This window comes from Triplophysa dalaica, chromosome 23 (genome assembly GCF_015846415.1).
Source record: "Triplophysa dalaica isolate WHDGS20190420 chromosome 23, ASM1584641v1, whole genome shotgun sequence".
NCBI lineage: Eukaryota > Metazoa > Chordata > Actinopteri > Cypriniformes > Nemacheilidae > Triplophysa > Triplophysa dalaica.
Window position 1 is genome coordinate 17,524,584 of NC_079564.1, and position 14,026 is coordinate 17,538,609.

Sequence of the window (14,026 nt, forward strand, 5' to 3'; positions counted from 1 at the left end):
TAAATAAGTAACAATTCCACAAAGTGGAAACAAAAAAAACACATTTTCACATTGTCAAATGGCTAATTCATTGCTTAAACCCATCTGCAATGCATGACTCAATTTAAACAAGACAAACCAAAAATGTCATTGCATCCCATCAACACTCCATCGTCACACCCCATCAACACATCTTGCAGTATAGATTTCAATGTATAGCGGCGCGAGATGAATGACCCCATTCTAAATAGGTGAATGGATAGCACATGGCTAATGTGCTTAAGAACTGTGCGTAATAAAATAACACCTGCTTTTAAAATGAGGTGCAGAGCGGACAGCATGTGTGAGAATGAGGAACAGCGAGAAGGCAAGTACAGAAACATCACCTGCTGCCAGTACTCACACCTCTGACCTCATAACTAACAGCTTCAACCTTATCTCACTGGCTACTGCATGCAAGAATAAATAATTCAACCTTTTAAAAAAGTTTTAATGTTAAGAGCGTGTTTATATTATGTTGTGGAACCAGCACATCACATTTCACTGTTGTGATATTGTTGTGATATAGTTGTAATATTGTGACCAATGGTAACCAAAACAAGCTCCAAAAAAATGTACACTGTAATTACAGTTATTAATTTTGCAATTAAATCATAACATTGCATGAACAGTCTTATCTTAACTTAAAATCATCCTGCTTTTGGTTTTTCAAACATGACTGAAATAAATCATACGTCACGTCATATGCCCTATAATAAATAATGTAATGATGTCATGATTCTCGGGGTGGGTGCAGTGAGAGACAGAGGACCCAAGTGCAGACAGGGAGGTAAGGGGTAACAAGACTTTAATAATAAATAATAACAAGACAAAACAAAAACCCACGAGGGGGTTAACAACATAACATAAAGGGACACAGGGGGAACAAGGGCTAACTACACCTAAACAAGACTAAAATTAAACAGAAGACATAACTTCAAATCAGGGCCCTTCTCGTTTGGCTCTCAGCGGAGGCGGTCGCATTTTCTCACTCCCCGTCTTTGCACATATCTTGCCTGCTTTGTCTCCTGTCTTGTCTTGTCTCATCTATTGAGAGACTCTCTCTGCACTGCTCTCTAAATTTGGAAATTATGGATCTGATCAACTGGTCCCTTAGCACAATTGACACCATTTTCTCGACGAGAAACAAAGGTGAACCTGAATGCCCTGACGGAATGTTCGCAGCTGGCTACACGATGGACGGGTGGGAGAGATGGCGGATCGTGTGTCTGGCGGCTCTTTCCGTGGAGGACATTGAAGATATCTACCTTTTCGGAACCATGATAACATCTATTATGCTGATTGGATTATGCTTTGCCATGGGTTATCGAAAAATTCTTAAAACGGGAACAGCTGTCCAAAGCCTCACAAGGCTTCCCGTTTTGACGGAGGCCGTGGGAAGAGCAGTCAGCACTGAGACTGAGACTATTAATCGCAATATGGATTATATCTTGAAAAAGCTCACGGCTATGGAAAGGAAAATTGATGATGCTAGAGACCAAAATGGACAAAGAGAGTAGCCGTGGAATTGGAATGCGGTTTACTCGCCTCAAGACGAAACAACTGCAATCTTATCTTTTCGGCCCCCCTGAACCAGGATTGGCCTTGACCCAGGCCGATACTGGAGAAACAACCCTGAAGGGCAATGTGGCGAGACGCTCTTGCGTTCCCTCCCCCATCATACACTCACACACACACAGACTTTTGGACCTTATCCATCATACAGACACACACACAAACACAGATTCTGACCGATTCCAAGCCTCCGTCGCTTTGACCCGCCAGCTTGGCAAGCGGGTCTGTGTTAAGCCCCGTAATGGCTGCAGGACCGGATGGATGCTTGCTGGAGCTGGATTACTTTCCCTGTTGCAAGTCTTGTCTATGTGTACTGTGTGCTTGTTTTTCTCCACACCTTCCTCATGTTATGCTTTATTTCCTTCTTGATACATTTCGTTGCATAGTACTTGTACATGTGTAATGACAATAAATTGAATCTCATCTCATCTCATCTCAAATATCAAGACTAGACTAGACTAGACTACAAGAACTCACCCACATGACACAAGAGACAGATACAATGAACCAGCACAAGACAAGACAAGAGACACAAGTTCAATATAAAGGGAACCAAATCAAGAGGGGAAAGTTGCAGGGGATAAACTAATTAACTCTAACTAGGAAACAGGAGGACAGGAACAAGACCGGAGAGAGAGTAAGGCAACCAATAGGTGCCAAAATAGTCTCTCTCCAACATAAAACAAGGGATCCTGTCTGACAAATCATGACAAAAGATTAATCCTGTTCAAGGGATATACATCCCTGAACAAAATCTTTATACCAGGGAAACATAACAAGTATTAATTTTTTTTTTTTTAGATTAGATTAGATTAGATTAGACTTTATTGTCATTACACATATACAAGTACAGTGTAACGAAATGTAATTTAGGTCTAACCAGAAGTGCAATTAGCAAGTGCAGGATATACAGTGTGAATAAATACAGAATACAATATTAGGAAAATACTATACAATGGGCATGTACTATGAAAATATGACAGTCGGTATGTACTATGAACAATATAAACAGAAGGCTATATACTGTGAACATTAATGTACAGGTGGTTATGAACAGATAACAATATAGACTATACAATAGTGCAAGTGACTTGAGTGTGCATTAGTTACAGACATTAGCTATTAAAGTTACAGTGCAATAGATGAGTTGATGCGGTTATTACAGGTACGGTGCAGTACATGAGTTAATGCAGTTTTGAAGTTATAGTGCAATACATGAGTAGATGCAGTTATACAGTTACAGTGCAGTAGATGAGTTGATGTGGTTATTAAAGGTACGGTGCAGTACATGAGTTAATGCAGTTATTGAAGTTATAGTGCAATACATGAGTAGATGCAGTTATACATTTACAGTGCAGTAGATGAGTTAGTGCAGTTATTGAAGTTATACTGCAGTAGATGAGTTAATGCAGTTATAGAAGTTATAGTGCAATAGATGAGTAGATGCAGTTAGTTATGCAATAGATGCAGTAATGCAATAGATGAGTTACAGTGCAGTAGAGAAGTTGGTGCAGTTATTGAAGTTACAGTGCAGTAGATGAGGTAATGCAGTTATGAAAGTTACAGTGCAGTAGATGAGGTAATGCAGTTATAAGAGTAGTCCATTAGTGCAAATGAGCATTCAGTATAATATTCCTGGTGTGCAAGTGAGCAGTATAGAGTGCAAATGATGCTATGTGTGTGTAAACAGTCCGATAGAGCAGATAACATGAAGTACTGGTGTGTACAGTTCAGTCATGCATGGCAGCCATGTAGTGCAATGTAAACAATGTAATAGCAGCATTACAGTTAAAGTTATTAGGGGTAGTGGAATCAGTGGGGAGCAGAGTTCAATAATGAAACAGCTCTGGGGAAAAGCTGTTTCCTAGTCTGCTGGTTCTTGTCCGGGAGGCACCTGAAGCGCCTTCCGTAAGTATTTGCATTTCTCACTCGTGGATCGTAACCAATCAAAAGTGATCAAAAGTTTAAGATCATAGTCCAAAAAAAATCCCACAATAGAACTATAATTGTCAAAAATGGTTGTGAGTAGCCCCACATTCTTGTTATTCACTTCAAACACTCGGTTCGGCATGCTTGATGCGACTGTTTCCAGGAGGCTGGTGGCAACGTTGCTCCATGTGGTGAAAAGATGGCTTCACGAATGGCATTCATGTAACATTTTTTGTTCTAGAAAACCTTCTCTCGCAGATGCCGTCTCATGGTTATTGGGCTGCAGTCAGCATAAGTAAGGATGAATGTCGGCTGCTTCAACTGCGAACGCAAACAAAGGGTAAGTGGCGATCTTCTATACTCTGAGTGTTAGGTGATGTTTGTTTCTTGGTCTATACGTAGTAAGTGACGTGAGATTGTGTCTTCCCGGCAGAACTTGCGCTGAAGCTTACATTTCGCTGATGGAGGAAACGAGACTTTTTGTCGAACCGACAGATGGTGTTTGTCTTAAGGACCTATCAACTTCGACAAGACTTAGAAGAGGCCAATGAAATTGGCAAATAAAATTTGCATGAGGACTCTGTCCCCGGATATCCGGGGATAAAAGGGAGACGACGTGCTGCATTCATTCACCTTTGGGCTGATGAGCCAGAGAGCCTCTCACGACTGCTGCAGCGGGTGGCATGTAGGACACAACAACTCGTGCCCTCCATCAGGGAACTGAGGTAACATCCATGACAAAGACGTTCCCTTTCTGTCGGTCACTAGATGTTGTGTCGAACCAACAGATGTGGTTCCTATGGAAAACGCCACGCCACAATCTCAAGCAAAGCAATGGTGACTGGCCGGGGCGTGTCAGACGTGAGCTCTACCGTGAAATTGTAATATACCAGTGGATAGCAAGGGGGTCCCAGAGCTTTTTTGAAAAGGTGGAAAGCGCCTGACTTCGGCCCTCACAGGCAGCGGCCTTGTTTCTCTAACAGGGAGAAGTTGCCCGATACCGTAAGGCCACTGGGTAAGCGCAACTTCCTCAAATGGGGGATGCGCAACAGAGACCACTTCCTACCATAGGGAGCAGTTTAGTGGAGATACCAACATGGTCTCGCTGTTTAGAGGAGAACTCATGGGAGGAATGTGGAGGTCCACCTAAGGAAGGTCATGGTTTGCAAAGTGGGAACCAATCACAAGTATACATTAGACGGAACCGCCCTGCGGGGGGGTAACTACGTCTGGAGCACTAAGACCGGTTAGAGCTATGTGGTAGATAACTCAGCTGGGACCCGGGCTAAGGGGGCAGGGCTGCACTTCCCAGCCCATCCGAAGGAGATGCCTAGTGATGGATGGACATGCCTGTTCTTCACCCAGTGGGGGAAAACAGGAGACGAAAATAGCACACTAACCACCTAGGAGGGGGGAAGAGGCCCTTGCAGGTGTACACCATACCGGCCTTACCTGATGCCCTTCAAGACTCGGGCTGACACTGGTTTTATGCGGAGGCTGTAGAACCACACGAAGGTGTTGGGCATAGCCCAACCCGCTGCTCTGCAGATGTCTGCCAGAGAGGCACCCTGAGCCAGTGTCCAAGAGGAGGCTATACTCCGGGTGGAGTGAGCTCTCACTGCCAGTAGGCACGGGCAATCTTGAGACCGGTACGCCGTCATGACGGCATCCATTAATCAAGTGCGCCAATCTCGGTTTTGAGACAGCCTCCAAAACAGACAAAGAGTTGCTCAGAGCTCATGAAGCTCTGAGTGCGGTCCAAGTAGAGGCGCAATGCGCATACTGGACACATCATGGATGGGGTTGGGTGTTCCTCCCCAGAGTGGTGGGAACTTTGGGCACGTAGCTGGGCTAGTGGTCTCAGGATAACGTGAGAATCACCGGCCCCGAGTTCTCGGCGATCTGTGGACACGGAGAATGCTTGTAAGTCCCATACCCTCTTGATGGAGGCGAGCGCCATCAGGAGAGCAGTTTTCATCGTGAGATGAGAAAGAGTGGCATCTCCAAGGGGCTCAAGGGGAGCCGAGGGTACGTAGCGCTTCTCTCACCCCTTAGGAACCTTATGATCAGGTTGTGCTGTCCTAGAGACTTACCAGCAACTGGGTCGTGATGAGCAGCAATGGTGGCTTCATACACTTTCAGTGTGAAAGGGGGGAGATTATTCCCGAGGGAGGGAGATCCGAGGAATCGTAGGAGTCGGATGACAGTAAGTCATCCACCGATGCTGCAAGGGACATCTCATCATCATCACGCACCATTTCCAAATACGTGGTTGAGGAACAAAGACTCTCTTTTTAGCTCTTTTAGAGAAAAAAACTTGAACACTTATGGAACTGCCGAGATGCCCGGGGGAGGAAGGAAGGGAAAGTCCATTTCACCACGTCGTAAAAATCCAGCAGAAGTGTAGTAAAAAACGATAGTTCTGAAGTTGATCATGAATTGAAGGCTCCAAAGAACAACGCCATCTCCATTTTATACCCGGATATCCGGGGGCAGAGTCCGGCATGCAAATTTTATTCGCCAATTTCATTGGCCTTTTCTAAGTCTAGTCGAAGTTGATAGGTTCACAAGACAAACCCCATCTGTCGGTTCGACACAACATCGAGAGACCAACAGAAAAGGAACTGCCATATCTGAACATCAAATAGAAATACTTTTTTCTGAAACAATGCTGAATTATTGGAACCGAGCTTGGCAGTATTGTTAGATGAATGAACACTAGAATTTGACGTTTTAATCCTTATCATTTCTTATTAAATTGGGAATGCCACAGAAATGTGTCATTTTTACTGCCAACTGTGTTTGCTTCCATTTGAAGTGAGAAAGCGATCTTGAAATATAAACGGTATTCAACTAATATTGAATATATGGAATACACTTATGCAGTCGAGCGAACAAGTTAAAACATCATTGAAAATACCTTCTGTGTGCTTCAACGTGGGATGCTTTATGAAACAATGTTGCTTTTTAGTTTCCTTCGGCTCATTTCACATGCATATAGCTGCTTGTGACGCAATTGCGTCACACATGCGCTTAACAGGCAAGAAAATAAAGACTCACCCTGCTTGTTAGTCTTTTAAATGATGTTTTATAAACAAAGTTCGGGAGGAGCCGGAGCATATAATCAAACCCGGCTGGTTCGCAATCAGCAATCATGGCTTCCACCCTACCTGCTAAGCGAGCCAGCCCATAAATAAGCAAGACCTCTTACCTGCGACATCTCTTCTGTTTCTAACATGTCTGAGACCCACGAATCCGCTGTTAACGACAGCCCAATCATGCAAGATACTCCGGCCTCTTCGAGCGCTCGGCAGCGTTCCATCCTAAGCCCGGAAGCTACATCCCAACCGGCAGAACAAGAACGAGGCCGCCAGCAAAGCCGACCGACTCGTCAAGCCTCTAAACGCAACCGCTCTTCCGTACAGAGCCAGGTTAGGCCCCCGTCCTCCTCACCGGCGTCATCATACGCCTCGGCGCACTCAGTAATCCCAGCCATCGGGAAGTGGACAGTCGCAGGACTGCGACTCGCACTGTCCAATCGGGATGTGAACCTGAGCAGCCGGCTGAGCAAAGCCGAGCTGTACGACATCTACGTCGCGCTGCAGTCAGAACACCCACCAGCCAGATCTTCCCCGCAACAGGAAGTTGCCAATGAGCCGGTTCAGGCTTTCAGGCCTCCTTCAGCCCGGGCAGGGCCTTCCGCCGCATCAGCAGGGCATGTCAGGGAAACCCCAGCCCGTCGCAGAAGGATTTCGGCCAGTCTGGGCCGCGCGCCGGATGAACAGCACGAGCCGCTGCATACTCCTCTCCCCGCGGCTTCACAGGAAATTCGGCCCGCCCCCACCATCTTCAACTACCAACATCCAACGAGCCTGCCTCAGCATGCGGTTCCAGATCGCTTCCAACCTTTTCCCCTCACATCTGCAAGCTCGTGGCCAGCGGCGCCAATGTCATCCACTAACGTGAGACCGCCTCCGTCAGCGACACAGGCCCCGGCTCAAAATTTCCCTTACCTCCCCCAGAGCTTCGGCCATCCCTCCTTCCCTCAAGCCCCCGCCACGGATGCCGCCGCTATCGAAAGGCCTCCTCCGTCAGCTGCTCCAGCGGCCGCAATTCCCTCCCTCCTCGCTCTGCCTCAGGCCCGCCCTCAATTTTCATTGGCCTCAGCAGCTCCTATGTCGGTGCCCATCAACGCCCCGGTCCTGGAACCGCCCCCAGTGTCCAGCAACATCAGGGCACAGATTCTAGCAGAAATTCAGGCAGCTAGCGCCGGATGCGGACCTCTATCCAACACCTGTACCTCCATATTCAGAATTGATCTTCATATAAATCACCCTTTAAAAGCCATGCTGGACGTTTCACTCGACGCCATCATTCAAGCTGTCTCCCCAAGGACCATACAGCATTATCTCACAGCCTGGAGAAACTTCAAAGTATTTCACCACACCTATAACCTCCCCTTCCCAGATTTCTCTCTCCTCTCCATCACATCATTTATCTCCTTCCTAAGTACCATTAAAAATCTTCAAGCAAGCTCAATTAAAGGATACTTGAGCGGAATCCAATTTTTCCATAAATTAATGTTCAATGCCCCTTCCCCAGTCATAGCCAGCTCCCAAGCTTCCATGCTTATAAAAGGCATCCAGAGAAACCGACCCGCCCTCCCAGATGCCAGACAACCCATCACTATAGAAATTTTGAGCAAATGTATTACAACCCTTCGCAGAGGATACCACTCCAAACATACAGCTCGCACGCTAGATGCCATGTTCATTCTGGCTTTCTTTGGATTTCTCCGATGTTCGGAAATCTCCACCACAGCAAATTACGATCCCGCAATTCATCCCAACTTTTCAGATCTATCAGTGCTCGATTCGGAAACAATCTCCTTTTTCATCAAGCAAAGCAAGACAGATCAAGCCAAAAGAGGACATTTTATTTACATCTTCAATCTTCAAACTCCACTCCAGCCATACCAAACCCTCGTAGCCTACCTCCGTTTTAGAAGATCTCAAGTCAAATCACCATCCGAACCGCTCTTCGTAGACGATTCAAACCTACCCGTCACACGCTTCTGGTTCCAAAAACACCTGAAGTCAGTTTTGCTCCACTCCGGCATTCCAGCAGACCATTTCTCTAGTCATTCATTCCGCATTGGCGCAGCAACTACAGGATCACAAAAGGGCCTTTCTCAACTTCAGATTCAAGCGCTCGGACGCTGGTCATCTGAAGCATTCAAGACTTACATCAGGTCTGACCGGGCCCTCATCAGAGAAGCCCATCGGACACTCATCACCAGACTCATCTAAGTATCAAATAAGAAATCCCCAGCCACCCTCAGTTCGGCCAGAGCCCTGTTTCCCCCCAACGATCCAACGCAGCAAAAGCGTTTCATCAGAAGCCTCAGGGGCCAATGCTTTCTATACTCTCCCGCAGCAAACTCATGCTCTGCCGCAGCAGACACCAATTCTACAGAAGCCAGTATCGCCGCAGCGACCGTCCCCGCAGGGCCCCGTGCTTCGGCCCCGTGCTCTGCCGCAGCAGCCACAACCATAATCCAATCCCTCCCCATGTCACCTTCCCGAAGCCAGTATCGCCGCAGCGACCGCCCCCGCAGGGGCCCGTGCTTCCTCCCGTGCTCTGCCGCAGCAGTCACAACCACCGTCCAATCCCTCCCAGTCTCCATCCCGAAGCCAGTATCGCCGCAGCGACCGCCCCCGCAGGGGCCCGCGCTTCATCCCGTGCTCTGGCGCAGCAGTCGCAACCTTTATCCAATCCCTCCCAGTCACCTTCCCGAAGCCAGTATCGCCGCAGCGACCGCCCCCGCAGGGGCCCGTGCTTCCTCCTCGTCCACTGCCACAGCAGACACAACCTTAATCCAATTCCTCCCAGCCACCTTCCCAAAGCCAGTATCGCTGCAGCGAACGCCCCCGCAGGGGCCCGTGCTTCTTCCTCACGCTCTGCCGCAGCAGTCACAACCTCTATCCAATTCCTCCCAGCCACCTTCCCGAAGCCAGTATCGCTGCAGCGACCGCCCCCGCAGGGGCCCGTGCTTCTTCCTCATGCTCTGCCGCAGCAGTCACAACCTCTATCCAATTCCTCCCAGCCACCTTCCCGAAGCCAGTATCGCCGCAGCGACCGCCTCCGCAGGGGCCCGTGCTTCTTCCTCATGCTCTGCTTCTTCCTCGTGCTCTGCCGCAGCAGTCACAACCACTATCCAGTCCCTCCAAGTCACCTTCCCGAAGCCAGTATCGCCGCAGCGACCGCCCCCGCAGGGGCCCGTGCTTCCTCCAGTGCTCTGCCGCAGCAGTCAACACCATTATCCAAATCCTCCCACTCACCTTCCTTCCCGAAGCCAGTATCGCCGCAGCGACCGCCCCCGCAGGGGCCCGTGCTTCTTCCTAGTGCTCTGCCGCAGCAGTCACAACCTTCCTCAGCCCTTCCCACCCAAGTTTCCCCCCCACAGGGGGCTCGCCTTGTCTACACACCCTCCCACACAAAATAATCAGTTCCCATTTCCAACCCAGCTATTTCAACTCATCAGGCCAGCTATCATCCACGCCACAGCAGGAACTTGCCCTATCAAGAGTGTCATCCCTTGCACCGCAGTTCCATCTGCTCTCGCCGGAGCTCACATCAACTACCCACTCGCACACCACGCAGCCTCTAGCCTCGCCTTTGGGGGGTATGCGCTGTCCGGCTGCTGTCTAGTTCTACGCCTTTGGGGGGTTTGCTCTGGGTTCGGGCCGTTTCCGAGCTCGGGACACTCACCCTAGCAGGGGGAGTGTTCCGGGTTCAGAAGGAACCGGCGAGCTCGGAGCCCGCTCCCCGGACAGCACGCCAAACACGCATACCTTTTACACTTCTGCTAACCGTTTATTATCTGCATAGGTGAACTCGTGAAATGATGTTTTATAAACAAAGTTCGGGAGGAGCCGGAGCATATAATCAAACCCGGCTGGTTCGCAATCAGCAATCATGGCTTCCACCCTACCTGCTAAGCGAGCCAGCCCATAAATAAGCAAGACCTCTTACCTGCGACATCTCTTCTGTTTCTAACACCCACCCCACCTCCCCAGCTCCTTCCCCCGAACTCCCCTGTTAGCAGAATCCGGGGGGTTTGCTCTGGGTTCGGGCCGTTTCCGAGCTCGGGACACTCACCCTAGCAGGGGGAGTGTTCCGGGTTCAGAAGGAACCGGCGAGCTCGGAGCCCGCTCCCCGGACAGCACGCCAAACACGCATACCTTTTACACTTCTGCTAACCGTTTATTATCTGCATAGGTGAACTCGTGAATGCCATGTCCTGCATTTTCGCAATTTATATTTTAAAAAGCAACATTTTCATTTGTGAAAATCTTTTTTTTCAGGGAGTTGATTTTTTTTTCCATTTCCCAATAAATTGATGATCAAGAAGTGTGTTTGACTGCCGCATGCTCACCTCTAGTGATGGAATTGTATTGCGAGGACATTGAAAGAACAAAAACATGTGTGGTTCAATTTAACGAAAAATGTCAAACCTTTTTAGAAAGGATTTTAACAAACACTTATTCCTCAACCTGAACTATGTCTTCTCTCGGCTCAACGTTACCAACACTAGAAGTGTTGATCGTGGCATCTTCATGGTGGCTAACGTTAGCTTTCACAAATTTATTGAATGATCCTCTTAATTTTTTTCCTTTTTTTGCCCCCTGACTCGTGTCTACGAAATCGATCACGCTCTTGTGCTGCAGCCAACATTTTTTATCCTTCCTCAGAGTGATGACCTACATACATAGAACGAGCATGACATGGAGTTGCCATGCAGCACGCAGCACGACGTAATCTGTCGTTTATGAATGAGCCGGTGTCAGGTCCCGGGTTTGATCCTCATTCACATTCTCATGTTTCCCTTGTTGCTATGGTTTCCATGTTGCGGAGCTGACGCAGCTTGGCAATCAGCCGAGCGGCTCAGCAGCGCACACCTGTTTCTTATCTCACTCATTATTTTCTCCCTTTACATTCCTCTCTTTTTCTCTCCTTCGTTGCTGTTGCATTGTATGTGTTACATCTCTATAGCCATCTTGTTGTCTTATGTTCCTGCCTTACCCAAAGTTTCTTCTAGTTTTAGTTTTTCGAGATTTGCTTTTGTTTGGAGATTACCTTGGACTGATCTGCCGCTCGGATTGGGACCCTCCTTGCAGCATTCATCATCGGTTGGGATTTTGCCTCTGCCTTTTCCCTCTGGACACTGTTTACGCCTCGATTGACCCTTGCCTATTGGGTTTTTTCTTCTCTGGATTACCCCCTCGAACCCTGTAAGCACCTCGACTGATCTTCCACCTGCCTGACCACGCCTCTGCCTTGCCCTTGGACTCTCTGAGCTTGCTCAGTTGTTTATTATTTTGTTCCTGCCTTATTTGCTGATTAATTAAACAAGTCTGATTTATTGGAATCTGCTTTTGAGTCCTATCCTTCTGTCCCTGACAGAACTCACAGCCAGTTATGGATTCAGCAGATTCATCACCACTTCGGCATTGAAGGGGCATTTTACTGGGCCATCACCAAAAAGGCATAGTCGCCGCCCAGCAGTCTCTCGAGGCATTGTCTGCCCAAGTAATTGATCTCACGACCAGGTAGGAGCGTTTCCAGTTGTCAGAGTCCCATGCCATTCCCGCCAGCTCGAAAAGAGCTCCTGAACCTCGTATAAACAACCCTCTCCCATATGATGGTGAGCCCGCTCTATGCCGGGCCTTCATTATTCAATGCAAAGTTGTTTTTTCCCTTCAACCGATCAGTCCGGCGTCCGGTTCAATTTTGAGGAGTTCAAGGAGGAGATGATAAAAGTGTTTGCTCGCTCGGTGTTTGGCAAGGAAGCCTCTAGACTCTTAGCATCTCTCCGGCAGGGGAATCGATCCGTATCAGACTACACCATTGAATTTCGCACTCTGGCGGCGACCAGTCATTGGAATCTCGAGGCACTATCAGCACGTTTCCTTGAGGGGTTGGCCAGTGACATTAAAGACGAGATTTATTCTTGTGATCCTCCGGAGCTCTTAGAGGATCTCATAGCCCTGACTATTTGGCCCGACGCCAGGATGGTGCTACATCGCTGGGTTAAGGCTACCACCAAACCTCCAGTCATGCACCCATCTTTCAAGATTTCTGCGGCGGCTTCCACCGATGCCTCCGAGCCCATCCAGCTAGGCAGACTACGTCTTCCGACTAAAGAGAAGCTTCGCCGCTTAAACGCAGGAATGTGTCTATTGCGGCGGCCAAGGTCATCAGGCTTCCTCTTGTCCGCTAAAAGCCAACACTCGCCAGTAGATAGGGAGATCCTGGCGAGCAGTACTTCAGTCTCCCCCACCATCTGTTCTCGCACTCTTCTTCCCATCACCGTTCGTGGCCTTGACGGCAGTGTTCTGCAGACCGTGTCTGCTCTCACCGCAACCCTGAGTGTGGTCACGTCAGGTAACCACAAGGAGGATTTAGAGTTTGTGGGGTGCAAGACACGAGACAGACACTGTTGAAGGTGAGAAAAATCCCCGGAGGGTGATTTATTCGAAACACACGTGAATCAGGCAGTGTAAATCAGTCCTAGTGTTTTCCCCCACAACAACCCATGGGAGTGTTCGATCCTGAGCAGGCAATCAATGTAGGTCGTTGCTTGTGCGTTCAAGGGGATAGAACATCGACTCGAGGCGTCAACCGGTCGTCAGGGGCTAAAATCAGGGGGCGGTGAGTCATGGCTTCTATTCCTATTGTTGTTACTTGCACCTCATGTCATATGTTTAGCTTAGCCTTCTCTGTCAGCGGCGAGGGTTCTACATGCGATAAATGCAAGGAAGAAGTTAGGCTGAAGAAGAAGATCATAGAATTAGAGTCTCGCATCCAATCTTTATTTGAGGATAGTAAGAGTGTTAGGACCATAGAAAACACTTTGGATGCAAGCAATGTTAGCGCACACCGCTCGGTTCTGGTTGAAAATCCCCTGTAGCTAAGAAACTTTGTGACCGTGAGACGGCATAGTCGCAAGACAAAACATCACTCAACCGTTCCGATTAAAGTCTCGAACAGGTTTGCCCCGCTCAGTGACGCACCGACTGAGAAACCTGCTGAAAGTGCCCTAGTGATCGGTGTTTCTATTGTCCGGAACGTTAACATAGAGGCACCAGCCACCATAGTCAAATGTTTATCGGGAGCCAGAGCGCCTGACATCAAGTCAAATTTAAATGTGCTGGCTAAGGCTACTCGTAGATTCAGTAAGATTGTTATTCACGTCGGCACAAATGATGTTAGACTCCGTCAATCGGAGATTGCAAGCACGATGTCAAACACTGTAATATTCTCTGGCCCCTTCACTGCTTACCGTGGTGATGAGATTTATAGCAGATTATCATCACTAAATGGCTGGTTGTCTGAATGGTGCCTGCAGAATAATATAGATTTTATAAATAACTGGAAGAGTTTTGAGGGCAGACCTGACCTGTTGAAACGAGATGGTCTCCATCCCTCCTGGAATGGGGTT